Source organism: Dendrobates tinctorius, unplaced genomic scaffold (assembly GCF_039654945.1).
Source record: "Dendrobates tinctorius isolate UK_male_01 unplaced genomic scaffold, ASM3965494v1 ptg000272l, whole genome shotgun sequence".
Taxonomy (NCBI): Eukaryota; Metazoa; Chordata; class Amphibia; order Anura; family Dendrobatidae; genus Dendrobates; species Dendrobates tinctorius.
In genome coordinates, this window is record NW_027361939.1 from 12,717,501 (window position 1) to 12,743,058 (window position 25,558).

General features: G+C 42.3%; 39 non-coding genes across 39 annotated transcripts; 26 read left to right on the forward strand and 13 right to left on the reverse strand.

Annotated features, from left to right (window-relative positions):
* Positions 1 to 145: 145 nt before the first annotated feature.
* TRNAE-CUC (transfer RNA glutamic acid (anticodon CUC)) lies at positions 146 to 217 on the forward strand. Its single transcript has one exon. It is a non-coding gene; the product is annotated as a tRNA-Glu (tRNA).
* A 965-nt stretch (positions 218 to 1,182) lies between these two features.
* On the reverse strand, positions 1,183 to 1,255 carry TRNAM-CAU (transfer RNA methionine (anticodon CAU)). The gene has a single exon. It is a non-coding gene; the product is annotated as a tRNA-Met (tRNA).
* Positions 1,256 to 1,343: 88 nt separating this feature from the next.
* On the forward strand, positions 1,344 to 1,415 carry TRNAE-UUC (transfer RNA glutamic acid (anticodon UUC)). The gene has a single exon. It is a non-coding gene; the product is annotated as a tRNA-Glu (tRNA).
* An 893-nt stretch (positions 1,416 to 2,308) lies between these two features.
* TRNAE-CUC (transfer RNA glutamic acid (anticodon CUC)) lies at positions 2,309 to 2,380 on the forward strand. The gene has a single exon. It is a non-coding gene; the product is annotated as a tRNA-Glu (tRNA).
* A 626-nt stretch (positions 2,381 to 3,006) lies between these two features.
* Positions 3,007 to 3,079, reverse strand: TRNAM-CAU (transfer RNA methionine (anticodon CAU)). The gene has a single exon. It is a non-coding gene; the product is annotated as a tRNA-Met (tRNA).
* An 88-nt stretch (positions 3,080 to 3,167) lies between these two features.
* Positions 3,168 to 3,239, forward strand: TRNAE-UUC (transfer RNA glutamic acid (anticodon UUC)). Its single transcript has one exon. It is a non-coding gene; the product is annotated as a tRNA-Glu (tRNA).
* An 899-nt stretch (positions 3,240 to 4,138) lies between these two features.
* Positions 4,139 to 4,210, forward strand: TRNAE-CUC (transfer RNA glutamic acid (anticodon CUC)). The gene has a single exon. It is a non-coding gene; the product is annotated as a tRNA-Glu (tRNA).
* Positions 4,211 to 5,175: 965 nt separating this feature from the next.
* On the reverse strand, positions 5,176 to 5,248 carry TRNAM-CAU (transfer RNA methionine (anticodon CAU)). Its single transcript has one exon. It is a non-coding gene; the product is annotated as a tRNA-Met (tRNA).
* Positions 5,249 to 5,336: 88 nt separating this feature from the next.
* Positions 5,337 to 5,408, forward strand: TRNAE-UUC (transfer RNA glutamic acid (anticodon UUC)). Its single transcript has one exon. It is a non-coding gene; the product is annotated as a tRNA-Glu (tRNA).
* Positions 5,409 to 6,301: 893 nt separating this feature from the next.
* On the forward strand, positions 6,302 to 6,373 carry TRNAE-CUC (transfer RNA glutamic acid (anticodon CUC)). Its single transcript has one exon. It is a non-coding gene; the product is annotated as a tRNA-Glu (tRNA).
* A 965-nt stretch (positions 6,374 to 7,338) lies between these two features.
* TRNAM-CAU (transfer RNA methionine (anticodon CAU)) lies at positions 7,339 to 7,411 on the reverse strand. The gene has a single exon. It is a non-coding gene; the product is annotated as a tRNA-Met (tRNA).
* An 88-nt stretch (positions 7,412 to 7,499) lies between these two features.
* Positions 7,500 to 7,571, forward strand: TRNAE-UUC (transfer RNA glutamic acid (anticodon UUC)). Its single transcript has one exon. It is a non-coding gene; the product is annotated as a tRNA-Glu (tRNA).
* Positions 7,572 to 8,464: 893 nt separating this feature from the next.
* Positions 8,465 to 8,536, forward strand: TRNAE-CUC (transfer RNA glutamic acid (anticodon CUC)). Its single transcript has one exon. It is a non-coding gene; the product is annotated as a tRNA-Glu (tRNA).
* A 626-nt stretch (positions 8,537 to 9,162) lies between these two features.
* TRNAM-CAU (transfer RNA methionine (anticodon CAU)) lies at positions 9,163 to 9,235 on the reverse strand. Its single transcript has one exon. It is a non-coding gene; the product is annotated as a tRNA-Met (tRNA).
* Positions 9,236 to 9,323: 88 nt separating this feature from the next.
* On the forward strand, positions 9,324 to 9,395 carry TRNAE-UUC (transfer RNA glutamic acid (anticodon UUC)). The gene has a single exon. It is a non-coding gene; the product is annotated as a tRNA-Glu (tRNA).
* An 896-nt stretch (positions 9,396 to 10,291) lies between these two features.
* On the forward strand, positions 10,292 to 10,363 carry TRNAE-CUC (transfer RNA glutamic acid (anticodon CUC)). The gene has a single exon. It is a non-coding gene; the product is annotated as a tRNA-Glu (tRNA).
* Positions 10,364 to 11,328: 965 nt separating this feature from the next.
* On the reverse strand, positions 11,329 to 11,401 carry TRNAM-CAU (transfer RNA methionine (anticodon CAU)). The gene has a single exon. It is a non-coding gene; the product is annotated as a tRNA-Met (tRNA).
* Positions 11,402 to 11,489: 88 nt separating this feature from the next.
* On the forward strand, positions 11,490 to 11,561 carry TRNAE-UUC (transfer RNA glutamic acid (anticodon UUC)). Its single transcript has one exon. It is a non-coding gene; the product is annotated as a tRNA-Glu (tRNA).
* An 893-nt stretch (positions 11,562 to 12,454) lies between these two features.
* Positions 12,455 to 12,526, forward strand: TRNAE-CUC (transfer RNA glutamic acid (anticodon CUC)). The gene has a single exon. It is a non-coding gene; the product is annotated as a tRNA-Glu (tRNA).
* A 626-nt stretch (positions 12,527 to 13,152) lies between these two features.
* Positions 13,153 to 13,225, reverse strand: TRNAM-CAU (transfer RNA methionine (anticodon CAU)). The gene has a single exon. It is a non-coding gene; the product is annotated as a tRNA-Met (tRNA).
* Positions 13,226 to 13,313: 88 nt separating this feature from the next.
* TRNAE-UUC (transfer RNA glutamic acid (anticodon UUC)) lies at positions 13,314 to 13,385 on the forward strand. The gene has a single exon. It is a non-coding gene; the product is annotated as a tRNA-Glu (tRNA).
* Positions 13,386 to 14,282: 897 nt separating this feature from the next.
* Positions 14,283 to 14,354, forward strand: TRNAE-CUC (transfer RNA glutamic acid (anticodon CUC)). The gene has a single exon. It is a non-coding gene; the product is annotated as a tRNA-Glu (tRNA).
* A 626-nt stretch (positions 14,355 to 14,980) lies between these two features.
* TRNAM-CAU (transfer RNA methionine (anticodon CAU)) lies at positions 14,981 to 15,053 on the reverse strand. Its single transcript has one exon. It is a non-coding gene; the product is annotated as a tRNA-Met (tRNA).
* Positions 15,054 to 15,141: 88 nt separating this feature from the next.
* On the forward strand, positions 15,142 to 15,213 carry TRNAE-UUC (transfer RNA glutamic acid (anticodon UUC)). The gene has a single exon. It is a non-coding gene; the product is annotated as a tRNA-Glu (tRNA).
* Positions 15,214 to 16,106: 893 nt separating this feature from the next.
* Positions 16,107 to 16,178, forward strand: TRNAE-CUC (transfer RNA glutamic acid (anticodon CUC)). Its single transcript has one exon. It is a non-coding gene; the product is annotated as a tRNA-Glu (tRNA).
* Positions 16,179 to 16,804: 626 nt separating this feature from the next.
* On the reverse strand, positions 16,805 to 16,877 carry TRNAM-CAU (transfer RNA methionine (anticodon CAU)). The gene has a single exon. It is a non-coding gene; the product is annotated as a tRNA-Met (tRNA).
* An 88-nt stretch (positions 16,878 to 16,965) lies between these two features.
* TRNAE-UUC (transfer RNA glutamic acid (anticodon UUC)) lies at positions 16,966 to 17,037 on the forward strand. Its single transcript has one exon. It is a non-coding gene; the product is annotated as a tRNA-Glu (tRNA).
* Positions 17,038 to 17,933: 896 nt separating this feature from the next.
* TRNAE-CUC (transfer RNA glutamic acid (anticodon CUC)) lies at positions 17,934 to 18,005 on the forward strand. Its single transcript has one exon. It is a non-coding gene; the product is annotated as a tRNA-Glu (tRNA).
* Positions 18,006 to 18,970: 965 nt separating this feature from the next.
* Positions 18,971 to 19,043, reverse strand: TRNAM-CAU (transfer RNA methionine (anticodon CAU)). Its single transcript has one exon. It is a non-coding gene; the product is annotated as a tRNA-Met (tRNA).
* Positions 19,044 to 19,131: 88 nt separating this feature from the next.
* TRNAE-UUC (transfer RNA glutamic acid (anticodon UUC)) lies at positions 19,132 to 19,203 on the forward strand. Its single transcript has one exon. It is a non-coding gene; the product is annotated as a tRNA-Glu (tRNA).
* Positions 19,204 to 20,096: 893 nt separating this feature from the next.
* TRNAE-CUC (transfer RNA glutamic acid (anticodon CUC)) lies at positions 20,097 to 20,168 on the forward strand. Its single transcript has one exon. It is a non-coding gene; the product is annotated as a tRNA-Glu (tRNA).
* Positions 20,169 to 20,794: 626 nt separating this feature from the next.
* On the reverse strand, positions 20,795 to 20,867 carry TRNAM-CAU (transfer RNA methionine (anticodon CAU)). The gene has a single exon. It is a non-coding gene; the product is annotated as a tRNA-Met (tRNA).
* Positions 20,868 to 20,955: 88 nt separating this feature from the next.
* Positions 20,956 to 21,027, forward strand: TRNAE-UUC (transfer RNA glutamic acid (anticodon UUC)). The gene has a single exon. It is a non-coding gene; the product is annotated as a tRNA-Glu (tRNA).
* An 896-nt stretch (positions 21,028 to 21,923) lies between these two features.
* TRNAE-CUC (transfer RNA glutamic acid (anticodon CUC)) lies at positions 21,924 to 21,995 on the forward strand. Its single transcript has one exon. It is a non-coding gene; the product is annotated as a tRNA-Glu (tRNA).
* Positions 21,996 to 22,960: 965 nt separating this feature from the next.
* Positions 22,961 to 23,033, reverse strand: TRNAM-CAU (transfer RNA methionine (anticodon CAU)). Its single transcript has one exon. It is a non-coding gene; the product is annotated as a tRNA-Met (tRNA).
* Positions 23,034 to 23,121: 88 nt separating this feature from the next.
* TRNAE-UUC (transfer RNA glutamic acid (anticodon UUC)) lies at positions 23,122 to 23,193 on the forward strand. The gene has a single exon. It is a non-coding gene; the product is annotated as a tRNA-Glu (tRNA).
* Positions 23,194 to 24,086: 893 nt separating this feature from the next.
* Positions 24,087 to 24,158, forward strand: TRNAE-CUC (transfer RNA glutamic acid (anticodon CUC)). The gene has a single exon. It is a non-coding gene; the product is annotated as a tRNA-Glu (tRNA).
* A 965-nt stretch (positions 24,159 to 25,123) lies between these two features.
* On the reverse strand, positions 25,124 to 25,196 carry TRNAM-CAU (transfer RNA methionine (anticodon CAU)). Its single transcript has one exon. It is a non-coding gene; the product is annotated as a tRNA-Met (tRNA).
* An 88-nt stretch (positions 25,197 to 25,284) lies between these two features.
* TRNAE-UUC (transfer RNA glutamic acid (anticodon UUC)) lies at positions 25,285 to 25,356 on the forward strand. Its single transcript has one exon. It is a non-coding gene; the product is annotated as a tRNA-Glu (tRNA).
* The last annotated feature ends 202 nt before the right edge of the window (positions 25,357 to 25,558 follow it).

Sequence of the window (25,558 nt, forward strand, 5' to 3'; positions counted from 1 at the left end):
AACGTTCATCTTTCAGCTTATGAGACTGATTTGCTTACAACTGTGTTAACGAGGCAAGCTGCGCAAATAGAACTGCAGAAGTTGCTTGTGCCAAGTAGAAAACTTATTTTTTTTCAGATTGTCACTGATAAGACAGCACAACTTTTCCCATATGGTCTAGCGGTTAGGATTCCTGGTTCTCACCCAGGTGGCCCGGGTTCAACTCCCGGTATGGGAATGTACTTTTCTGTACTGCCACCAACATTCAAAGACAAAGGTGTTTTTCAGACAAAAGTATTTCAGGTAGAATTTGCGTTAAGCTGTCGAAAATTCTGAACGCCATCTTTTGGTCCGTTCGTTGTGATGAACTTTGGCACAAGATTTAATTTGGTTTCATAGCTCAAATCAATCTCAACTAGCCCATATTACAGCAAACGTGTCAAGAGAATCAACAACCCATGTGTCCTGTCTGTCATTTGGGTTCGCAAATTCTTACTTATCAGAAACATTTTAAATCTGAAAGGGAAAGTTCTAATTTGGTGACAGAATCTCTTCAGAAAAGAGGAGACCGCTTCCCCGTGTGAGGATCGAACTCACGAACTTCAGAATATGAGACTGACGCGCTCGCTACTGACGGGTGTTTTTCAGACAAAAGTATTTCAGGTAGATTTTGCGCTTAGCTGTCAAACAGCTCAAATCACTCTCATCTGCCTCTTTATACAGCAAACGGGTCAAGAGAAACAGCAACCCATGTGTCCCATCTGTCATTTGGGTTCACAAATCCTTACTTATCAGAAACGTGTTAGAACTGAAAGGGAAAGTTCTAAGTTTTTGACAAAATCTCTTCGGAAAAGAGGAGCCTGCTGCCCCGTGTGAGGATCGAACTCACGACCTTCAGATTATGAGACTGACGCGGGTGTTTTTCAGACAAAAGTATTTCAGGTAGATTTTGCGCTTAGCTGTCAATCATTCTGAACACCAGCTTTTGGTTACATTCATTGTGACGACCTTTGGCACAAGATTTAATTTTTTGTCATAGCTCAAATCACTCTCATCTGCCTCTTTATACAGCAAACGGGTCAAGAGAACCAGCATCCCATGTGTCATTTGGGTTCACAAATCCTTACTTATCAGAAACGTGTTAGAAATGAAGGGGAAAGTTCTAAGTTTTTGACAATATCTCTTCGGAAAAGAGGAGCCCGCTGCCCCGTGTGAGTATCGAACTCACGACCTTCAGATTATGAGACTGACGCGCTACCTACTGCGCTAACGAGGCAAGATGCACGTGCCAATCTGCAGACGTTTCTTGTGCAAGCCCCCGAGCTGATTTTTTTCAATAGATACCTCAGTGTGTAGCTATCCATTCCCATATGGTCTAGCGGTTAGGATTCCTGGTTTTCACCCAGGTGGCCCGTGTTCGACTCCCGGTATGGGAACGCACCTTTTACTGTACTACTGCCAACAATCAAAGACAGAAATGTATTTTCCAGACAATAATATTTCAGGTAGATTTTGTACTTTGCAGTCAAAAATGCTGAACATCAGGGTATTTGTGGCTCTTACTGACCTTTAGCACAAGATTTCATTTTGTTTCATAGCTTAAACCATTCTCAACTACACCTTATTACTCCAAAGCGTCAAGGGACGCAACAATCCATGTGTTCTGTCTGTCACTAAGGCTCCTGTTTCCTTTCGAATCGGAAACGTTTCAGTGAGAAAGTTCTGAGTGGGTGACACAATATCCCAAGAAAAGGGAGGAGAATAGTTCCCCGTGTGAGGAAAAAACATCATGAACTTCAGATTACCAACTGACGTGCTAAGTACCATGCTCATGTGGCAACTTTTTTCTTTTGTGATGTAAAAGCTATTTAATCAAAGCAAAAACTTCTTTTTTTTTTTTTTTTTTAATTTATCTTGCTGCTTAGTGTATAACTTGTCCCACGTGGAAAAGTGGATAGGACCTAGTATCCCTGGTCGACTGGTTTACTTCCTGCTATGGGAGTGACACTCCTTTGGAACTAGTACACACATTCGAAAGCTGCCCCGTGCCTTGTACGTGGAAACAGTTTAGGAACTAAATTGGTTATGTTTTGGTACTGAATCGGAAAAATCTGTGGCCCTGTAGCCAAGATGGAGACAGAATCGATTGAGAAAACGAGGGACCAGTACCCCGTCTAAGAATCGAACGTTCATCTTTCAGCTTATGAGACTGATTTGCTTACAACTGTGTTAACGAGGCAAGCTGCGCAAATAGAACTGCAGAAGTTGCTTGTGCCAAGTAGAAAACTTATTTTTTTTCAGATTGTCACTGATAAGACAGCACAACTTTTCCCATATGGTCTAGCGGTTAGGATTCCTGGTTCTCACCCAGGTGGCCCGGGTTCAACTCCCGGTATGGGAATGTACTTTTCTGTACTGCCACCAACATTCAAAGACAAAGGTGTTTTTCAGACAAAAGTATTTCAGGTAGAATTTGCGTTAAGCTGTCGAAAATTCTGAACGCCATCTTTTGGTCCGTTCGTTGTGATGAACTTTGGCACAAGATTTAATTTGGTTTCATAGCTCAAATCAATCTCAACTATCCCCTTTTAGAGCAAACGTGTCAAGAGAATCAACAACCCATGTGTCCTGTCTGTCATTTGGGTTCGCAAATTCTTACTTATCAGAAACATTTTAAATCTGAAAGGGAAAGTTCTAATTTGGTGACAGAATCTCTTCAGAAAAGAGGAGACCGCTTCCCCGTGTGAGGATCGAACTCACGAACTTCAGAATATGAGACTGACGCGCTCGCTACTGACGGGTGTTTTTCAGACAAAAGTATTTCAGGTAGATTTTGCGCTTAGCTGTCAAACAGCTCAAATCACTCTCATCTGCCTCTTTATACAGCAAACGGGTCAAGAGAAACAGCAACCCATGTGTCCCATCTGTCATTTGGGTTCACAAATCCTTACTTATCAGAAACGTGTTAGAACTGAAAGGGAAAGTTCTAAGTTTTTGACAAAATCTCTTCGGAAAAGAGGAGCCTGCTGCCCCGTGTGAGGATCGAACTCACGACCTTCAGATTATGAGACTGACGCGCTACCTACTGCGCTAACGAGGCAAGATGCACGTGCCAATCTGCAGACGTTTCTTGTGCAAGCCCCCGAGCTGATTTTTTTCAATAGATACCTCAGTGTGTAGCTATCCATTCCCATATGGTCTAGCGGTTAGGATTCCTGGTTTTCACCCAGGCGGCCCGCGTTCGACTCCCGGTATGGGAACGCACCTTTTAATGTACTACTGCCAACAATCAAAGACAGAAATGTATTTTCCAGACAATAATATTTCAGGTAGATTTTGTACTTTGCAGTCAAAAATGCTGAACATCAGGGTATTTGTGGCTCTTACTGACATTTAGCACAAGATTTCATTTTGTTTCATAGCTTAAACCATTCTCAACTACACCTTATTACTCCAAAGCGTCAAGGGACGCAACAATCCATGTGTTCTTTCTGTCACTAAGGCTCCTGTTTCCTTTCGAATCGGAAACGTTTCAGTGAGAAAGTTCTGAGTGGGTGACACAATATCCCAAGAAAAGGGGGGAGAATAGTTCCACGTGTGAGGAAAAAACCTCATGAACTTCAGATTACCAACTGACGTGCTAAGTACCATGCTCATGTGGCAACTTTTTTCTTTTGTGATGTAAAAGCTATTTAATCAAAGCAAAAACTTCTTTTTTTTTTTTTTTTTTTTTTTTAATTTATCTTGCTGCTTAGTGTATAACTTGTCCCACATGGAAAAGTGGATAGGACCTAGTATCCCTGGCCGACTGGTTTACTTCCTGCTATGGGAGTGACACTCCTTTGGAACTAGTACACACATTCAAAAGCTGCCCCATGCCTTGTACGTGGAAACAGTTTAGGAACTAAATTGGTTATGTTTTGGTACTGAATCGGAAAAATCTGTGGCCCTGTAGCCAAGATGGAGACAGAATCGATTGAGAAAACGAGGGACCAGTACCCCGTCTAAGAATCGAACGTTCATCTTTCAGCTTATGAGACTGATTTGCTTACAACTGTGTTAACGAGGCAAGCTGCGCAAATAGAACTGCAGAAGTTGCTTGTGCCAAGTAGAAAACTTATTTTTTTTCAGATTGTCACTGATAAGACAGCACAACTTTTCCCATATGGTCTAGCGGTTAGGATTCCTGGTTCTCACCCAGGTGGCCCGGGTTCAACTCCCGGTATGGGAATGTACTTTTCTGTACTGCCACCAACATTCAAAGACAAAGGTGTTTTTCAGACAAAAGTATTTCAGGTAGAATTTGCGTTAAGCTGTCGAAAATTCTGAACGCCATCTTTTGGTCCGTTCGTTGTGATGAACTTTGGCACAAGATTTAATTTGGTTTCATAGCTCAAATCAATCTCAACTAGCCCCTTTTACAGCAAACGTGTCAAGAGAATCAACAACCCATGTGTCCTGTCTGTCATTTGGGTTCGCAAATTCTTACTTATCAGAAACATTTTAAATCTGAAAGGGAAAGTTCTAATTTGGTGACAGAATCTCTTCAGAAAAGAGGAGACCGCTTCCCCGTGTGAGGATCGAACTCACGAACTTCAGAATATGAGACTGACGCGCTCGCTACTGACGGGTGTTTTTCAGACAAAAGTATTTCAGGTAGATTTTGCGCTTAGCTGTCAAACAGCTCAAATCACTCTCATCTGCCTCTTTATACAGCAAACGGGTCAAGAGAAACAGCAACCCATGTGTCCCATCTGTCATTTGGGTTCACAAATCCTTACTTATCAGAAACGTGTTAGAACTGAAAGGGAAAGTTCTAAGTTTTTGACAAAATCTCTTCGGAAAAGAGGAGCCTGCTGCCCCGTGTGAGGATCGAACTCACGACCTTCAGATTATGAGACTGACGCGGGTGTTTTTCAGACAAAAGTATTTCAGGTAGATTTTGCGCTTAGCTGTCAATCATTCTGAACACCAGCTTTTGGTTACATTCATTGTGACGACCTTTGGCACAAGATTTAATTTTTTGTCATAGCTCAAATCACTCTCATCTGCCTCTTTATACAGCAAACGGGTCAAGAGAACCAGCATCCCATGTGTCATTTGGGTTCACAAATCCTTACTTATCAGAAACGTGTTAGAAATGAAGGGGAAAGTTCTAAGTTTTTGACAATATCTCTTCGGAAAAGAGGAGCCCGCTGCCCCGTGTGAGTATCGAACTCACGACCTTCAGATTATGAGACTGACGCGCTACCTACTGCGCTAACGAGGCAAGATGCACGTGCCAATCTGCAGACGTTTCTTGTGCAAGCCCCCGAGCTGATTTTTTTCAATAGATACCTCAGTGTGTAGCTATCCATTCCCATATGGTCTAGCGGTTAGGATTCCTGGTTTTCACCCAGGTGGCCCGTGTTCGACTCCCGGTATGGGAACGCACCTTTTACTGTACTACTGCCAACAATCAAAGACAGAAATGTATTTTCCAGACAATAATATTTCAGGTAGATTTTGTACTTTGCAGTCAAAAATGCTGAACATCAGGGTATTTGTGGCTCTTACTGACCTTTAGCACAAGATTTCATTTTGTTTCATAGCTTAAACCATTCTCAACTACACCTTATTACTCCAAAGCGTCAAGGGACGCAACAATCCATGTGTTCTGTCTGTCACTAAGGCTCCTGTTTCCTTTCGAATCGGAAACGTTTCAGTGAGAAAGTTCTGAGTGGGTGACACAATATCCCAAGAAAAGGGAGGAGAATAGTTCCCCGTGTGAGGAAAAAACATCATGAACTTCAGATTACCAACTGACGTGCTAAGTACCATGCTCATGTGGCAACTTTTTTCTTTTGTGATGTAAAAGCTATTTAATCAAAGCAAAAACTTCTTTTTTTTTTTTTTTTTTAATTTATCTTGCTGCTTAGTGTATAACTTGTCCCACGTGGAAAAGTGGATAGGACCTAGTATCCCTGGTCGACTGGTTTACTTCCTGCTATGGGAGTGACACTCCTTTGGAACTAGTACACACATTCGAAAGCTGCCCCGTGCCTTGTACGTGGAAACAGTTTAGGAACTAAATTGGTTATGTTTTGGTACTGAATCGGAAAAATCTGTGGCCCTGTAGCCAAGATGGAGACAGAATCGATTGAGAAAACGAGGGACCAGTACCCCGTCTAAGAATCGAACGTTCATCTTTCAGCTTATGAGACTGATTTGCTTACAACTGTGTTAACGAGGCAAGCTGCGCAAATAGAACTGCAGAAGTTGCTTGTGCCAAGTAGAAAACTTATTTTTTTTCAGATTGTCACTGATAAGACAGCACAACTTTTCCCATATGGTCTAGCGGTTAGGATTCCTGGTTCTCACCCAGGTGGCCCGGGTTCAACTCCCGGTATGGGAATGTACTTTTCTGTACTGCCACCAACATTCAAAGACAAAGGTGTTTTTCAGACAAAAGTATTTCAGGTAGAATTTGCGTTAAGCTGTCGAAAATTCTGAACGCCATCTTTTGGTCCGTTCGTTGTGATGAACTTTGGCACAAGATTTAATTTGGTTTCATGGCTCAAATCAATCTCAACTAGCCCCTTTTACAGCAAACGTGTCAAGAGAATCAACAACCCATGTGTCCTGTCTGTCATTTGGGTTCGCAAATTCTTACTTATCAGAAACATTTTAAATCTGAAAGGGAAAGTTCTAATTTGGTGACAGAATCTCTTCAGAAAAGAGGAGACCGCTTCCCCGTGTGAGGATCGAACTCACGAACTTCAGAATATGAGACTGACGCGCTCGCTACTGACGGGTGTTTTTCAGACAAAAGTATTTCAGGTAGATTTTGCGCTTAGCTGTCAAACAGCTCAAATCACTCTCATCTGCCTCTTTATACAGCAAACGGGTCAAGAGAAACAGCAACCCATGTGTCCCATCTGTCATTTGGGTTCACAAATCCTTACTTATCAGAAACGTGTTAGAACTGAAAGGGAAAGTTCTAAGTTTTTGACAAAATCTCTTCGGAAAAGAGGAGCCTGCTGCCCCGTGTGAGGATCGAACTCACGACCTTCAGATTATGAGACTGACGCGGGTGTTTTTCAGACAAAAGTATTTCAGGTAGATTTTGCGCTTAGCTGTCAATCATTCTGAACACCAGCTTTTGGTTACATTCATTGTGACGACCTTTGGCACAAGATTTAATTTTTTGTCATAGCTCAAATCACTCTCATCTGCCTCTTTATACAGCAAACGGGTCAAGAGAACCAGCATCCCATGTGTCATTTGGGTTCACAAATCCTTACTTATCAGAAACGTGTTAGAAATGAAGGGGAAAGTTCTAAGTTTTTGACAATATCTCTTCGGAAAAGAGGAGCCCGCTGCCCCGTGTGAGTATCGAACTCACGACCTTCAGATTATGAGACTGACGCGCTACCTACTGCGCTAACGAGGCAAGATGCACGTGCCAATCTGCAGACGTTTCTTGTGCAAGCCCCCGAGCTGATTTTTTTCAATAGATACCTCAGTGTGTAGCTATCCATTCCCATATGGTCTAGCGGTTAGGATTCCTGGTTTTCACCCAGGCGGCCCGTGTTCGACTCCCGGTATGGGAACGCACCTTTTACTGTACTACTGCCAACAATCAAAGACAGAAATGTATTTTCCAGACAATAATATTTCAGGTAGATTTTGTACTTTGCAGTCAAAAATGCTGAACATCAGGGTATTTGTGGCTCTTACTGACCTTTAGCACAAGATTTCATTTTGTTTCATAGCTTAAACCATTCTCAACTACACCTTATTACTCCAAAGCGTCAAGGGACGCAACAATCCATGTGTTCTGTCTGTCACTAAGGCTCCTGTTTCCTTTCGAATCGGAAACGTTTCAGTGAGAAAGTTCTGAGTGGGTGACACAATATCCCAAGAAAAGGGAGGAGAATAGTTCCCCGTGTGAGGAAAAAACATCATGAACTTCAGATTACCAACTGACGTGCTAAGTACCATGCTCATGTGGCAACTTTTTTCTTTTGTGATGTAAAAGCTATTTAATCAAAGCAAAAACTTCTTTTTTTTTTTTTTTTTTAATTTATCTTGCTGCTTAGTGTATAACTTGTCCCACGTGGAAAAGTGGATAGGACCTAGTATCCCTGGTCGACTGGTTTACTTCCTGCTATGGGAGTGACACTCCTTTGGAACTAGTACACACATTCGAAAGCTGCCCCGTGCCTTGTACGTGGAAACAGTTTAGGAACTAAATTGGTTATGTTTTGGTACTGAATCGGAAAAATCTGTGGCCCTGTAGCCAAGATGGAGACAGAATCGATTGAGAAAACGAGGGACCAGTACCCCGTCTAACAATCGAACGTTCATCTTTCAGCTTATGAGACTGATTTGCTTACAACTGTGTTAACGAGGCAAGCTGCGCAAATAGAACTGCAGAAGTTGCTTGTGCCAAGTAGAAAACTTATTTTTTTTCAGATTGTCACTGATAAGACAGCACATCTTTTCCCATATGGTCTAGCGGTTAGGATTCCTGGTTCTCACCCAGGCGACCCGGGTTCAACTCCCGGTATGGGAATGTACTTTTCTGTACTGCCACCAACATTCAAAGACAAAGGTGTTTTTCAGACAAAAGTATTTCAGGTAGAATTTGCGTTAAGCTGTCGAAAATTCTGAACGCCATCTTTTGGTCCGTTCGTTGTGATGAACTTTGGCACAAGATTTAATTTGGTTTCATAGCTCAAATCAATCTCAACTAGCCCCTTTTACAGCAAACGTGTCAAGAGAATCAACAACCCATGTGTCCTGTCTGTCATTTGGGTTCGCAAATTCTTACTTATCAGAAACATTTTAAATCTGAAAGGGAAAGTTCTAATTTGGTGACAGAATCTCTTCAGAAAAGAGGAGACCGCTTCCCCGTGTGAGGATCGAACTCACGAACTTCAGAATATGAGACTGACGCGCTCGCTACTGACGGGTGTTTTTCAGACAAAAGTATTTCAGGTAGATTTTGCGCTTAGCTGTCAAACAGCTCAAATCACTCTCATCTGCCTCTTTATACAGCAAACGGGTCAAGAGAAACAGCAACCCATGTGTCCCATCTGTCATTTGGGTTCACAAATCCTTACTTATCAGAAACGTGTTAGAACTGAAAGGGAAAGTTCTCAGATTTTGACAAAATCTCTTCGGAAAAGAGGAGCCTGCTGCCCCGTGTGAGGATCGAACTCACGACCTTCAGATTATGAGACTGACGCGCTACCTACTGCGCTAACGAGGCAAGATGCACGTGCCAATCTGCAGACGTTTCTTGTGCAAGCCCCCGAGCTGATTTTTTTCAATAGATACCTCAGTGTGTAGCTATCCATTCCCATATGGTCTAGCGGTTAGGATTCCTGGTTTTCACCCAGGCGGCCCGCGTTCGACTCCCGGTATGGGAACGCACCTTTTACTGTACTACTGCCAACAATCAAAGACAGAAATGTATTTTCCAGACAATAATATTTCAGGTAGATTTTGTACTTTGCAGTCAAAAATGCTGAACATCAGGGTATTTGTGGCTCTTACTGACATTTAGCACAAGATTTCATTTTGTTTCATAGCTTAAACCATTCTCAACTACACCTTATTACTCCAAAGCGTCAAGGGACGCAACAATCCATGTGTTCTTTCTGTCACTAAGGCTCCTGTTTCCTTTCGAATCGGAAACGTTTCAGTGAGAAAGTTCTGAGTGGGTGACACAATATCCCAAGAAAAGGGGGGAGAATAGTTCCACGTGTGAGGAAAAAACCTCATGAACTTCAGATTACCAACTGACGTGCTAAGTACCATGCTCATGTGGCAACTTTTTTCTTTTGTGATGTAAAAGCTATTTAATCAAAGCAAAAACTTCTTTTTTTTTTTTTTTTTTTTTAATTTATCTTGCTGCTTAGTGTATAACTTGTCCCACGTGGAAAAGTGGATAGGACCTAGTATCCCTGGCCGACTGGTTTACTTCCTGCTATGGGAGTGACACTCCTTTGGAACTAGTACACACATTCAAAAGCTGCCCCATGCCTTGTACGTGGAAACAGTTTAGGAACTAAATTGGTTATGTTTTGGTACTGAATCGGAAAAATCTGTGGCCCTGTAGCCAAGATGGAGACAGAATCGATTGAGAAAACGAGGGACCAGTACCCCGTCTAAGAATCGAACGTTCATCTTTCAGCTTATGAGACTGATTTGCTTACAACTGTGTTAACGAGGCAAGCTGCGCAAATAGAACTGCAGAAGTTGCTTGTGCCAAGTAGAAAACTTATTTTTTTTCAGATTGTCACTGATAAGACAGCACAACTTTTCCCATATGGTCTAGCGGTTAGGATTCCTGGTTCTCACCCAGGTGGCCCGGGTTCAACTCCCGGTATGGGAATGTACTTTTCTGTACTGCCACCAACATTCAAAGACAAAGGTGTTTTTCAGACAAAAGTATTTCAGGTAGAATTTGCGTTAAGCTGTCGAAAATTCTGAACGCCATCTTTTGGTCCGTTCGTTGTGATGAACTTTGGCACAAGATTTAATTTGGTTTCATAGCTCAAATCAATCTCAACTAGCCCCTTTTACAGCAAACGTGTCAAGAGAATCAACAACCCATGTGTCCTGTCTGTCATTTGGGTTCGCAAATTCTTACTTATCAGAAACATTTTAAATCTGAAAGGGAAAGTTCTAATTTGGTGACAGAATCTCTTCAGAAAAGAGGAGACCGCTTCCCCGTGTGAGGATCGAACTCACGAACTTCAGAATATGAGACTGACGCGCTCGCTACTGACGGGTGTTTTTCAGACAAAAGTATTTCAGGTAGATTTTGCGCTTAGCTGTCAAACAGCTCAAATCACTCTCATCTGCCTCTTTATACAGCAAACGGGTCAAGAGAAACAGCAACCCATGTGTCCCATCTGTCATTTGGGTTCACAAATCCTTACTTATCAGAAACGTGTTAGAACTGAAAGGGAAAGTTCTAAGTTTTTGACAAAATCTCTTCGGAAAAGAGGAGCCTGCTGCCCCGTGTGAGGATCGAACTCACGACCTTCAGATTATGAGACTGACGCGGGTGTTTTTCAGACAAAAGTATTTCAGGTAGATTTTGCGCTTAGCTGTCAATCATTCTGAACACCAGCTTTTGGTTACATTCATTGTGACGACCTTTGGCACAAGATTTAATTTTTTGTCATAGCTCAAATCACTCTCATCTGCCTCTTTATACAGCAAACGGGTCAATAGAACCAGCATCCCATGTGTCATTTGGGTTCACAAATCCTTACTTATCAGAAACGTGTTAGAAATGAAGGGGAAAGTTCTAAGTTTTTGACAATATCTCTTCGGAAAAGAGGAGCCCGCTGCCCCGTGTGAGTATCGAACTCACGACCTTCAGATTATGAGACTGACGCGCTACCTACTGCGCTAACGAGGCAAGATGCACGTGCCAATCTGCAGACGTTTCTTGTGCAAGCCCCCGAGCTGATTTTTTTCAATAGATACCTCAGTGTGTAGCTATCCATTCCCATATGGTCTAGCGGTTAGGATTCCTGGTTTTCACCCAGGCGGCCCGTGTTCGACTCCCGGTATGGGAACGCACCTTTTACTGTACTACTGCCAACAATCAAAGACAGAAATGTATTTTCCAGACAATAATATTTCAGGTAGATTTTGTACTTTGCAGTCAAAAATGCTGAACATCAGGGTATTTGTGGCTCTTACTGACCTTTAGCACAAGATTTCATTTTGTTTCATAGCTTAAACCATTCTCAACTACACCTTATTACTCCAAAGCGTCAAGGGACGCAACAATCCATGTGTTCTGTCTGTCACTAAGGCTCCTGTTTCCTTTCGAATCGGAAACGTTTCAGTGAGAAAGTTCTGAGTGGGTGACACAATATCCCAAGAAAAGGGAGGAGAATAGTTCCCCGTGTGAGGAAAAAACATCATGAACTTCAGATTACCAACTGACGTGCTAAGTACCATGCTCATGTGGCAACTTTTTTCTTTTGTGATGTAAAAGCTATTTAATCAAAGCAAAAACTTCTTTTTTTTTTTTTTTTTTAATTTATCTTGCTGCTTAGTGTATAACTTGTCCCACGTGGAAAAGTGGATAGGACCTAGTATCCCTGGTCGACTGGTTTACTTCCTGCTATGGGAGTGACACTCCTTTGGAACTAGTACACACATTCGAAAGCTGCCCCGTGCCTTGTACGTGGAAACAGTTTAGGAACTAAATTGGTTATGTTTTGGTACTGAATCGGAAAAATCTGTGGCCCTGTAGCCAAGATGGAGACAGAATCGATTGAGAAAACGAGGGACCAGTACCCCGTCTAAGAATCGAACGTTCATCTTTCAGCTTATGAGACTGATTTGCTTACAACTGTGTTAACGAGGCAAGCTGCGCAAATAGAACTGCAGAAGTTGCTTGTGCCAAGTAGAAAACTTATTTTTTTTCAGATTGTCACTGATAAGACAGCACAACTTTTCCCATATGGTCTAGCGGTTAGGATTCCTGGTTCTCACCCAGGTGGCCCGGGTTCAACTCCCGGTATGGGAATGTACTTTTCTGTACTGCCACCAACATTCAAAGACAAAGGTGTTTTTCAGACAAAAGTATTTCAGGTAGAATTTGCGTTAAGCTGTCGAAAATTCTGAACGCCATCTTTTGGTCCGTTCGTTGTGATGAACTTTGGCACAAGATTTAATTTGGTTTCATAGCTCAAATCAATCTCAACTATCCCCTTTTAGAGCAAACGTGTCAAGAGAATCAACAACCCATGTGTCCTGTCTGTCATTTGGGTTCGCAAATTCTTACTTATCAGAAACATTTTAAATCTGAAAGGGAAAGTTCTAATTTGGTGACAGAATCTCTTCAGAAAAGAGGAGACCGCTTCCCCGTGTGAGGATCGAACTCACGAACTTCAGAATATGAGACTGACGCGCTCGCTACTGACGGGTGTTTTTCAGACAAAAGTATTTCAGGTAGATTTTGCGCTTAGCTGTCAAACAGCTCAAATCACTCTCATCTGCCTCTTTATACAGCAAACGGGTCAAGAGAAACAGCAACCCATGTGTCCCATCTGTCATTTGGGTTCACAAATCCTTACTTATCAGAAACGTGTTAGAACTGAAAGGGAAAGTTCTAAGTTTTTGACAAAATCTCTTCGGAAAAGAGGAGCCTGCTGCCCCGTGTGAGGATCGAACTCACGACCTTCAGATTATGAGACTGACGCGCTACCTACTGCGCTAACGAGGCAAGATGCACGTGCCAATCTGCAGACGTTTCTTGTGCAAGCCCCCGAGCTGATTTTTTTCAATAGATACCTCAGTGTGTAGCTATCCATTCCCATATGGTCTAGCGGTTAGGATTCCTGGTTTTCACCCAGGCGGCCCGCGTTCGACTCCCGGTATGGGAACGCACCTTTTACTGTACTACTGCCAACAATCAAAGACAGAAATGTATTTTCCAGACAATAATATTTCAGGTAGATTTTGTACTTTGCAGTCAAAAATGCTGAACATCAGGGTATTTGTGGCTCTTACTGACATTTAGCACAAGATTTCATTTTGTTTCATAGCTTAAACCATTCTCAACTACACCTTATTACTCCAAAGCGTCAAGGGACGCAACAATCCATGTGTTCTTTCTGTCACTAAGGCTCCTGTTTCCTTTCGAATCGGAAACGTTTCAGTGAGAAAGTTCTGAGTGGGTGACACAATATCCCAAGAAAAGGGGGGAGAATAGTTCCACGTGTGAGGAAAAAACCTCATGAACTTCAGATTACCAACTGACGTGCTAAGTACCATGCTCATGTGGCAACTTTTTTCTTTTGTGATGTAAAAGCTATTTAATCAAAGCAAAAACTTCTTTTTTTTTTTTTTTTTTTTTTAATTTATCTTGCTGCTTAGTGTATAACTTGTCCCACGTGGAAAAGTGGATAGGACCTAGTATCCCTGGCCGACTGGTTTACTTCCTGCTATGGGAGTGACACTCCTTTGGAACTAGTACACACATTCAAAAGCTGCCCCATGCCTTGTACGTGGAAACAGTTTAGGAACTAAATTGGTTATGTTTTGGTACTGAATCGGAAAAATCTGTGGCCCTGTAGCCAAGATGGAGACAGAATCGATTGAGAAAACGAGGGACCAGTACCCCGTCTAAGAATCGAACGTTCATCTTTCAGCTTATGAGACTGATTTGCTTACAACTGTGTTAACGAGGCAAGCTGCGCAAATAGAACTGCAGAAGTTGCTTGTGCCAAGTAGAAAACTTATTTTTTTTCAGATTGTCACTGATAAGACAGCACAACTTTTCCCATATGGTCTAGCGGTTAGGATTCCTGGTTCTCACCCAGGTGGCCCGGGTTCAACTCCCGGTATGGGAATGTACTTTTCTGTACTGCCACCAACATTCAAAGACAAAGGTGTTTTTCAGACAAAAGTATTTCAGGTAGAATTTGCGTTAAGCTGTCGAAAATTCTGAACGCCATCTTTTGGTCCGTTCGTTGTGATGAACTTTGGCACAAGATTTAATTTGGTTTCATAGCTCAAATCAATCTCAACTAGCCCCTTTTACAGCAAACGTGTCAAGAGAATCAACAACCCATGTGTCCTGTCTGTCATTTGGGTTCGCAAATTCTTACTTATCAGAAACATTTTAAATCTGAAAGGGAAAGTTCTAATTTGGTGACAGAATCTCTTCAGAAAAGAGGAGACCGCTTCCCCGTGTGAGGATCGAACTCACGAACTTCAGAATATGAGACTGACGCGCTCGCTACTGACGGGTGTTTTTCAGACAAAAGTATTTCAGGTAGATTTTGCGCTTAGCTGTCAAACAGCTCAAATCACTCTCATCTGCCTCTTTATACAGCAAACGGGTCAAGAGAAACAGCAACCCATGTGTCCCATCTGTCATTTGGGTTCACAAATCCTTACTTATCAGAAACGTGTTAGAAATGAAGGGGAAAGTTCTAAGTTTTTGACAATATCTCTTCGGAAAAGAGGAGCCCGCTGCCCCGTGTGAGTATCGAACTCACGACCTTCAGATTATGAGACTGACGCGCTACCTACTGCGCTAACGAGGCAAGATGCACGTGCCAATCTGCAGACGTTTCTTGTGCAAGCCCCCGAGCTGATTTTTTTCAATAGATACCTCAGTGTGTAGCTATCCATTCCCATATGGTCTAGCGGTTAGGACTCCTGGTTTTCACCCAGGCGGCCCGTGTTCGACTCCCGGTATGGGAACGCACCTTTTACTGTACTACTGCCAACAATCAAAGACAGAAATGTATTTTCCAGACAATAATATTTCAGGTAGATTTTGTACTTTGCAGTCAAAAATGCTGAACATCAGGGTATTTGTGGCTCTTACTGACCTTTAGCACAAGATTTCATTTTGTTTCATAGCTTAAACCATTCTCAACTACACCTTATTACTCCAAAGCGTCAAGGGACGCAACAATCCATGTGTTCTGTCTGTCACTAAGGCTCCTGTTTCCTTTCGAATCGGAAACGTTTCAGTGAGAAAGTTCTGAGTGGGTGACACAATATCCCAAGAAAAGGGAGGAGAATAGTTCCCCGTGTGAGGAAAAAACATCATGAACTTCAGATTACCAACTGACGTGCTAAGTACCATGCTCATGTGGCAACTTTTTTCTTTTGTGATGTAAAAGCTATTTAATCAAAGCAAAAACTTCTTTTTTTTTTTTTTTTTTAATTTATCTTGCTGCTTAGTGTATAACTTGTCCCACGTGGAAAAGTGGATAGGACCTAGTATCCCTGGTCGACTGGTTTACTTCCTGCTATGGGAGTGACACTCCTTTGGAACTAGTACACACATTCGAAAGCTGCCCCGTGCCTTGTACGTGGAAACAGTTTAGGAACTAAATTGGTTATGTTTTGGTACTGAATCGGAAAAATCTGTGGCCCTGTAGCCAAGATGGAGACAGAATCGATTGAGAAAACGAGGGACCAGTACCCCGTCTAAGAATCGAACGTTCATCTTTCAGCTTATGAGACTGATTTGCTTACAACTGTGTTAACGAGGCAAGCTGCGCAAATAGAACTGCAGAAGTTGCTTGTGCCAAGTAGAAAACTTATTTTTTTTCAGATTGTCACTGATAAGACAGCACAACTTTTCCCATATGGTCTAGCGGTTAGGATTCCTGGTTCTCACCCAGGTGGCCCGGGTTCAACTCCCGGTATGGGAATGTACTTTTCTGTACTGCCACCAACATTCAAAGACAAAGGTGTTTTTCAGACAAAAGTATTTCAGGTAGAATTTGCGTTAAGCTGTCGAAAATTCTGAACGCCATCTTTTGGTCCGTTCGTTGTGATGAACTTTGGCACAAGATTTAATTTGGTTTCATAGCTCAAATCAATCTCAACTAGCCCCTTTTACAGCAAACGTGTCAAGAGAATCAACAACCCATGTGTCCTGTCTGTCATTTGGGTTCGCAAATTCTTACTTATCAGAAACATTTTAAATCTGAAAGGGAAAGTTCTAATTTGGTGACAGAATCTCTTCAGAAAAGAGGAGACCGCTTCCCCGTGTGAGGATCGAACTCACGAACTTCAGAATATGAGACTGACGCGCTCGCTACTGACGGGTGTTTTTCAGACAAAAGTATTTCAGGTAGATTTTGCGCTTAGCTGTCAAACAGCTCAAATCACTCTCATCTGCCTCTTTATACAGCAAACGGGTCTAGAGAAACAGCAACCCATGTGTCCCATCTGTCATTTGGGTTCACAAATCCTTACTTATCAGAAACGTGTTAGAACTGAAAGGGAAAGTTCTAAGTTTTTGACAAAATCTCTTCGGAAAAGAGGAGCCTGCTGCCCCGTGTGAGGATCGAACTCACGACCTTCAGATTATGAGACTGACGCGCTACCTACTGCGCTAACGAGGCAAGATGCACGTGCCAATCTGCAGACGTTTCTTGTGCAAGCCCCCGAGCTGATTTTTTTCAATAGATACCTCAGTGTGTAGCTATCCATTCCCATATGGTCTAGCGGTTAGGATTCCTGGTTTTCACCCAGGCGGCCCGCGTTCGACTCCCGGTATGGGAACGCACCTTTTACTGTACTACTGCCAACAATCAAAGACAGAAATGTATTTTCCAGACAATAATATTTCAGGTAGATTTTGTACTTTGCAGTCAAAAATGCTGAACATCAGGGTATTTGTGGCTCTTACTGACATTTAGCACAAGATTTCATTTTGTTTCATAGCTTAAACCATTCTCAACTACACCTTATTACTCCAAAGCGTCAAGGGACGCAACAATCCATGTGTTCTTTCTGTCACTAAGGCTCCTGTTTCCTTTCGAATCGGAAACGTTTCAGTGAGAAAGTTCTGAGTGGGTGACACAATATCCCAAGAAAAGGGGGGAGAATAGTTCCACGTGTGAGGAAAAAACCTCATGAACTTCAGATTACCAACTGACGTGCTAAGTACCATGCTCATGTGGCAACTTTTTTCTTTTGTGATGTAAAAGCTATTTAATCAAAGCAAAAACTTCTTTTTTTTTTTTTTTTTTTTTAATTTATCTTGCTGCTTAGTGTATAACTTGTCCCACGTGGAAAAGTGGATAGGACCTAGTATCCCTGGCCGACTGGTTTACTTCCTGCTATGGGAGTGACACTCCTTTGGAACTAGTACACACATTCAAAAGCTGCCCCTTGCCTTGTACGTGGAAACAGTTTAGGAACTAAATTGGTTATGTTTTGGTACTGAATCGGAAAAATCTGTGGCCCTGTAGCCAAGATGGAGACAGAATCGATTGAGAAAACGAGGGACCAGTACCCCGTCTAAGAATCGAACGTTCATCTTTCAGCTTATGAGACTGATTTGCTTACAACTGTGTTAACGAGGCAAGCTGCGCAAATAGAACTGCAGAAGTTGCTTGTGCCAAGTAGAAAACTTATTTTTTTTCAGATTGTCACTGATAAGACAGCACAACTTTTCCCATATGGTCTAGCGGTTAGGATTCCTGGTTCTCACCCAGGTGGCCCGGGTTCAACTCCCGGTATGGGAATGTACTTTTCTGTACTGCCACCAACATTCAAAGACAAAGGTGTTTTTCAGACAAAAGTATTTCAGGTAGAATTTGCGTTAAGCTGTCGAAAATTCTGAACGCCATCTTTTGGTCCGTTCGTTGTGATGAACTTTGGCACAAGATTTAATTTGGTTTCATAGCTCAAATCAATCTCAACTAGCCCCTTTTACAGCAAACGTGTCAAGAGAATCAACAACCCATGTGTCCTGTCTGTCATTTGGGTTCGCAAATTCTTACTTATCAGAAACATTTTAAATCTGAAAGGGAAAGTTCTAATTTGGTGACAGAATCTCTTCAGAAAAGAGGAGACCGCTTCCCCGTGTGAGGATCGAACTCACGAACTTCAGAATATGAGACTGACGCGCTCGCTACTGACGGGTGTTTTTCAGACAAAAGTATTTCAGGTAGATTTTGCGCTTAGCTGTCAAATAGCTCAAATCACTCTCATCTGCCTCTTTATACAGCAAACGGGTCAAGAGAAACAGCAACCCATGTGTCCCATCTGTCATTTGGGTTCACAAATCCTTACTTATCAGAAACGTGTTAGAACTGAAAGGGAAAGTTCTAAGTTTTTGACAAAATCTCTTCGGAAAAGAGGAGCCTGCTGCCCCGTGTGAGGATCGAACTCACGACCTTCAGATTATGAGACTGACGCGGGTGTTTTTCAGACAAAAGTATTTCAGGTAGATTTTGCGCTTAGCTGTCAATCATTCTGAACACCAGCTTTTGGTTACATTCATTGTGACGACCTTTGGCACAAGATTTAATTTTTTGTCATAGCTCAAATCACTCTCATCTGCCTCTTTATACAGCAAACGGGTCAAGAGAACCAGCATCCCATGTGTCATTTGGGTTCACAAATCCTTACTTATCAGAAACGTGTTAGAAATGAAGGGGAAAGTTCTAAGTTTTTGACAATATCTCTTCGGAAAAGAGGAGCCCGCTGCCCCGTGTGAGTATCGAACTCACGACCTTCAGATTATGAGACTGACGCGCTACCTACTGCGCTAACGAGGCAAGATGCACGTGCCAATCTGCAGACGTTTCTTGTGCAAGCCCCCGAGCTGATTTTTTTCAATAGATACCTCAGTGTGTAGCTATCCATTCCCATATGGTCTAGCGGTTAGGATTCCTGGTTTTCACCCAGGCGGCCCGTGTTCGACTCCCGGTATGGGAACGCACCTTTTACTGTACTACTGCCAACAATCAAAGACAGAAATGTATTTTCCAGACAATAATATTTCAGGTAGATTTTGTACTTTGCAGTCAAAAATGCTGAACATCAGGGTATTTGTGGCTCTTACTGACCTTTAGCACAAGATTTCATTTTGTTTCATAGCTTAAACCATTCTCAACTACACCTTATTACTCCAAAGCGTCAAGGGACGCAACAATCCATGTGTTCTGTCTGTCACTAAGGCTCCTGTTTCCTTTCGAATCGGAAACGTTTCAGTGAGAAAGTTCTGAGTGGGTGACACAATATCCCAAGAAAAGGGAGGAGAATAGTTCCCCGTGTGAGGAAAAAACATCATGAACTTCAGATTACCAACTGACGTGCTAAGTACCATGCTCATGTGGCAACTTTTTTCTTTTGTGATGTAAAAGCTATTTAATCAAAGCAAAAACTTCTTTTTTTTTTTTTTTTTTAATTTATCTTGCTGCTTAGTGTATAACTTGTCCCACGTGGAAAAGTGGATAGGACCTAGTATCCCTGGTCGACTGGTTTACTTCCTGCTATGGGAGTGACACTCCTTTGGAACTAGTACACACATTCGAAAGCTGCCCCGTGCCTTGTACGTGGAAACAGTTTAGGAACTAAATTGGTTATGTTTTGGTACTGAATCGGAAAAATCTGTGGCCCTGTAGCCAAGATGGAGACAGAATCGATTGAGAAAACGAGGGACCAGTACCCCGTCTAACAATCGAACGTTCATCTTTCAGCTTATGAGACTGATTTGCTTACAACTGTGTTAACGAGGCAAGCTGCGCAAATAGAACTGCAGAAGTTGCTTGTGCCAAGTAGAAAACTTATTTTTTTTCAGATTGTCACTGATAAGACAGCACATCTTTTCCCATATGGTCTAGCGGTTAGGATTCCTGGTTCTCACCCAGGCGACCCGGGTTCAACTCCCGGTATGGGAATGTACTTTTCTGTACTGCCACCAACATTCAAAGACAAAGGTGTTTTTCAGACAAAAGTATTTCAGGTAGAATTTGCGTTAAGCTGTCGAAAATTCTGAACGCCATCTTTTGGTCCGTTCGTTGTGATGAACTTTGGCACAAGATTTAATTTGGTTTCATAGCTCAAATCAATCTCAACTATCCCCTTTTAGAGCAAACGTGTCAAGAGAATCAACAACCCATGTGTCCTGTCTGTCATTTGGGTTCGCAAATTCTTACTTATCAGAAACATTTTAAATCTGAAAGGGAAAGTTCTAATTTGGTGACAGAATCTCTTCAGAAAAGAGGAGACCGCTTCCCCGTGTGAGGATCGAACTCACGAACTTCAGAATATGAGACTGACGCGCTCGCTACTGACGGGTGTTTTTCAGACAAAAGTATTTCAGGTAGATTTTGCGCTTAGCTGTCAAACAGCTCAAATCACTCTCATCTGCCTCTTTATACAGCAAACGGGTCAAGAGAAACAGCAACCCATGTGTCCCATCTGTCATTTGGGTTCACAAATCCTTACTTATCAGAAACGTGTTAGAACTGAAAGGGAAAGTTCTAAGATTTTGACAAAATCTCTTCGGAAAAGAGGAGCCTGCTGCCCCGTGTGAGGATCGAACTCACGACCTTCAGATTATGAGACTGACGCGCTACCTACTGCGCTAACGAGGCAAGATGCACGTGCCAATCTGCAGACGTTTCTTGTGCAAGCCCCCGAGCTGATTTTTTTCAATAGATACCTCAGTGTGTAGCTATCCATTCCCATATGGTCTAGCGGTTAGGATTCCTGGTTTTCACCCAGGCGGCCCGCGTTCGACTCCCGGTATGGGAACGCACCTTTTACTGTACTACTGCCAACAATCAAAGACAGAAATGTATTTTCCAGACAATAATATTTCAGGTAGATTTTGTACTTTGCAGTCAAAAATGCTGAACATCAGGGTATTTGTGGCTCTTACTGACATTTAGCACAAGATTTCATTTTGTTTCATAGCTTAAACCATTCTCAACTACACCTTATTACTCCAAAGCGTCAAGGGACGCAACAATCCATGTGTTCTTTCTGTCACTAAGGCTCCTGTTTCCTTTCGAATCGGAAACGTTTCAGTGAGAAAGTTCTGAGTGGGTGACACAATATCCCAAGAAAAGGGGGGAGAATAGTTCCACGTGTGAGGAAAAAACCTCATGAACTTCAGATTACCAACTGACGTGCTAAGTACCATGCTCATGTGGCAACTTTTTTCTTTTGTGATGTAAAAGCTATTTAATCAAAGCAAAAACTTCTTTTTTTTTTTTTTTTTTTTTAATTTATCTTGCTGCTTAGTGTATAACTTGTCCCACGTGGAAAAGTGGATAGGACCTAGTATCCCTGGCCGACTGGTTTACTTCCTGCTATGGGAGTGACACTCCTTTGGAACTAGTACACACATTCAAAAGCTGCCCCATGCCTTGTACGTGGAAACAGTTTAGGAACTAAATTGGTTATGTTTTGGTACTGAATCGGAAAAATCTGTGGCCCTGTAGCCAAGATGGAGACAGAATCGATTGAGAAAACGAGGGACCAGTACCCCGTCTAAGAATCGAACGTTCATCTTTCAGCTTATGAGACTGATTTGCTTACAACTGTGTTAACGAGGCAAGCTGCGCAAATAGAACTGCAGAAGTTGCTTGTGCCAAGTAGAAAACTTATTTTTTTTCAGATTGTCACTGATAAGACAGCACAACTTTTCCCATATGGTCTAGCGGTTAGGATTCCTGGTTCTCACCCAGGTGGCCCGGGTTCAACTCCCGGTATGGGAATGTACTTTTCTGTACTGCCACCAACATTCAAAGACAAAGGTGTTTTTCAGACAAAAGTATTTCAGGTAGAATTTGCGTTAAGCTGTCGAAAATTCTGAACGCCATCTTTTGGTCCGTTCGTTGTGATGAACTTTGGCACAAGATTTAATTTGGTTTCATAGCTCAAATCAATCTCAACTAGCCCCTTTTACAGCAAACGTGTCAAGAGAATCAACAACCCATGTGTCCTGTCTGTCATTTGGGTTCGCAAATTCTTACTTATCAGAAACATTTTAAATCTGAAAGGGAAAGTTCTAATTTGGTGACAGAATCTCTTCAGAAAAGAGGAGACCGCTTCCCCGTGTGAGGATCGAACTCACGAACTTCAGAATATGAGACTGACGCGCTCGCTACTGACGGGTGTTTTTCAGACAAAAGTATTTCAGGTAGATTTTGCGCTTAGCTGTCAAACAGCTCAAATCACTCTCATCTGCCTCTTTATACAGCAAACGGGTCAAGAGAAACAGCAACCCATGTGTCCCATCTGTCATTTGGGTTCACAAATCCTTACTTATCAGAAACGTGTTAGAACTGAAAGGGAAAGTTCTAAGTTTTTGACAAAATCTCTTCGGAAAAGAGGAGCCTGCTGCCCCGTGTGAGGATCGAACTCACGACCTTCAGATTATGAGACTGACGCGGGTGTTTTTCAGACAAAAGTATTTCAGGTAGATTTTGCGCTTAGCTGTCAATCATTCTGAACACCAGCTTTTGGTTACATTCATTGTGACGACCTTTGGCACAAGATTTAATTTTTTGTCATAGCTCAAATCACTCTCATCTGCCTCTTTATACAGCAAACGGGTCAAGAGAACCAGCATCCCATGTGTCATTTGGGTTCACAAATCCTTACTTATCAGAAACGTGTTAGAAATGAAGGGGAAAGTTCTAAGTTTTTGACAATATCTCTTCGGAAAAGAGGAGCCCGCTGCCCCGTGTGAGTATCGAACTCACGACCTTCAGATTATGAGACTGACGCGCTACCTACTGCGCTAACGAGGCAAGATGCACGTGCCAATCTGCAGACGTTTCTTGTGCAAGCCCCCGAGCTGATTTTTTTCAATAGATACCTCAGTGTGTAGCTATCCATTCCCATATGGTCTAGCGGTTAGGATTCCTGGTTTTCACCCAGGCGGCCCGTGTTCGACTCCCGGTATGGGAACGCACCTTTTACTGTACTACTGCCAACAATCAAAGACAGAAATGTATTTTCCAGACAATAATATTTCAGGTAGATTTTGTACTTTGCAGTCAAAAATGCTGAACATCAGGGTATTTGTGGCTCTTACTGACCTTTAGCACAAGATTTCATTTTGTTTCATAGCTTAAACCATTCTCAACTACACCTTATTACTCCAAAGCGTCAAGGGACGCAACAATCCATGTGTTCTGTCTGTCACTAAGGCTCCTGTTTCCTTTCGAATCGGAAACGTTTCAGTGAGAAAGTTCTGAGTGGGTGACACAATATCCCAAGAAAAGGGAGGAGAATAGTTCCCCGTGTGAGGAAAAAACATCATGAACTTCAGATTACCAACTGACGTGCTAAGTACCATGCTCATGTGGCAACTTTTTTCTTTTGTGATGTAAAAGCTATTTAATCAAAGCAAAAACTTCTTTTTTTTTTTTTTTTTTAATTTATCTTGCTGCTTAGTGTATAACTTGTCCCACGTGGAAAAGTGGATAGGACCTAGTATCCCTGGTCGACTGGTTTACTTCCTGCTATGGGAGTGACACTCCTTTGGAACTAGTACACACATTCGAAAGCTGCCCCGTGCCTTGTACGTGGAAACAGTTTAGGAACTAAATTGGTTATGTTTTGGTACTGAATCGGAAAAATCTGTGGCCCTGTAGCCAAGATGGAGACAGAATCGATTGAGAAAACGAGGGACCAGTACCCCGTCTAAGAATCGAACGTTCATCTTTCAGCTTATGAGACTGATTTGCTTACAACTGTGTTAACGAGGCAAGCTGCGCAAATAGAACTGCAGAAGTTGCTTGTGCCAAGTTGAAAACTTATTTTTTTTCAGATTGTCACTGATAAGACAGCACAACTTTTCCCATATGGTCTAGCGGTTAGGATTCCTGGTTCTCACCCAGGTGGCCCGGGTTCAACTCCCGGTATGGGAATGTACTTTTCTGTACTGCCACCAACATTCAAAGACAAAGGTGTTTTTCAGACAAAAGTATTTCAGGTAGAATTTGCGTTAAGCTGTCGAAAATTCTCAACGCCATCTTTTGGTCCGTTCGTTGTGATGAACTTTGGCACAAGATTTAATTTGGTTTCATAGCTCAAATCAATCTCAACTAGCCCCTTTTACAGCAAACGTGTCAAGAGAATCAACAACCCATGTGTCCTGTCTGTCATTTGGGTTCGCAAATTCTTACTTATCAGAAACATTTTAAATCTGAAAGGGAAAGTTCTAATTTGGTGACAGAATCTCTTCAGAAAAGAGGAGACCGCTTCCCCGTGTGAGGATCGAACTCACGAACTTCAGAATATGAGACTGACGCGCTCGCTACTGACGGGTGTTTTTCAGACAAAAGTATTTCAGGTAGATTTTGCGCTTAGCTGTCAAACAGCTCAAATCACTCTCATCTGCCTCTTTATACAGCAAACGGGTCAAGAGAAACAGCAACCCATGTGTCCCATCTGTCATTTGGGTTCACAAATCCTTACTTATCAGAAACGTGTTAGAACTGAAAGGGAAAGTTCTAAGTTTTTGACAAAATCTCTTCGGAAAAGAGGAGCCTGCTGCCCCGTGTGAGGATCGAACTCACGACCTTCAGATTATGAGACTGACGCGGGTGTTTTTCAGACAAAAGTATTTCAGGTAGATTTTGCGCTTAGCTGTCAATCATTCTGAACACCAGCTTTTGGTTACATTCATTGTGACGACCTTTGGCACAAGATTTAATTTTTTGTCATAGCTCAAATCACTCTCATCTGCCTCTTTATACAGCAAACGGGTCAAGAGAACCAGCATCCCATGTGTCATTTGGGTTCACAAATCCTTACTTATCAGAAACGTGTTAGAAATGAAGGGGAAAGTTCTAAGTTTTTGACAATATCTCTTCGGAAAAGAGGAGCCCGCTGCCCCGTGTGAGTATCGAACTCACGACCTTCAGATTATGAGACTGACGCGCTACCTACTGCGCTAACGAGGCAAGATGCACGTGCCAATCTGCAGACGTTTCTTGTGCAAGCCCCCGAGCTGATTTTTTTCAATAGATACCTCAGTGTGTAGCTATCCATTCCCATATGGTCTAGCGGTTAGGATTCCTGGTTTTCACCCAGGCGGCCCGTGTTCGACTCCCGGTATGGGAACGCACCTTTTACTGTACTACTGCCAACAATCAAAGACAGAAATGTATTTTCCAGACAATAATATTTCAGGTAGATTTTGTACTTTGCAGTCAAAAATGCTGAACATCAGGGTATTTGTGGCTCTTACTGACCTTTAGCACAAGATTTCATTTTGTTTCATAGCTTAAACCATTCTCAACTACACCTTATTACTCCAAAGCGT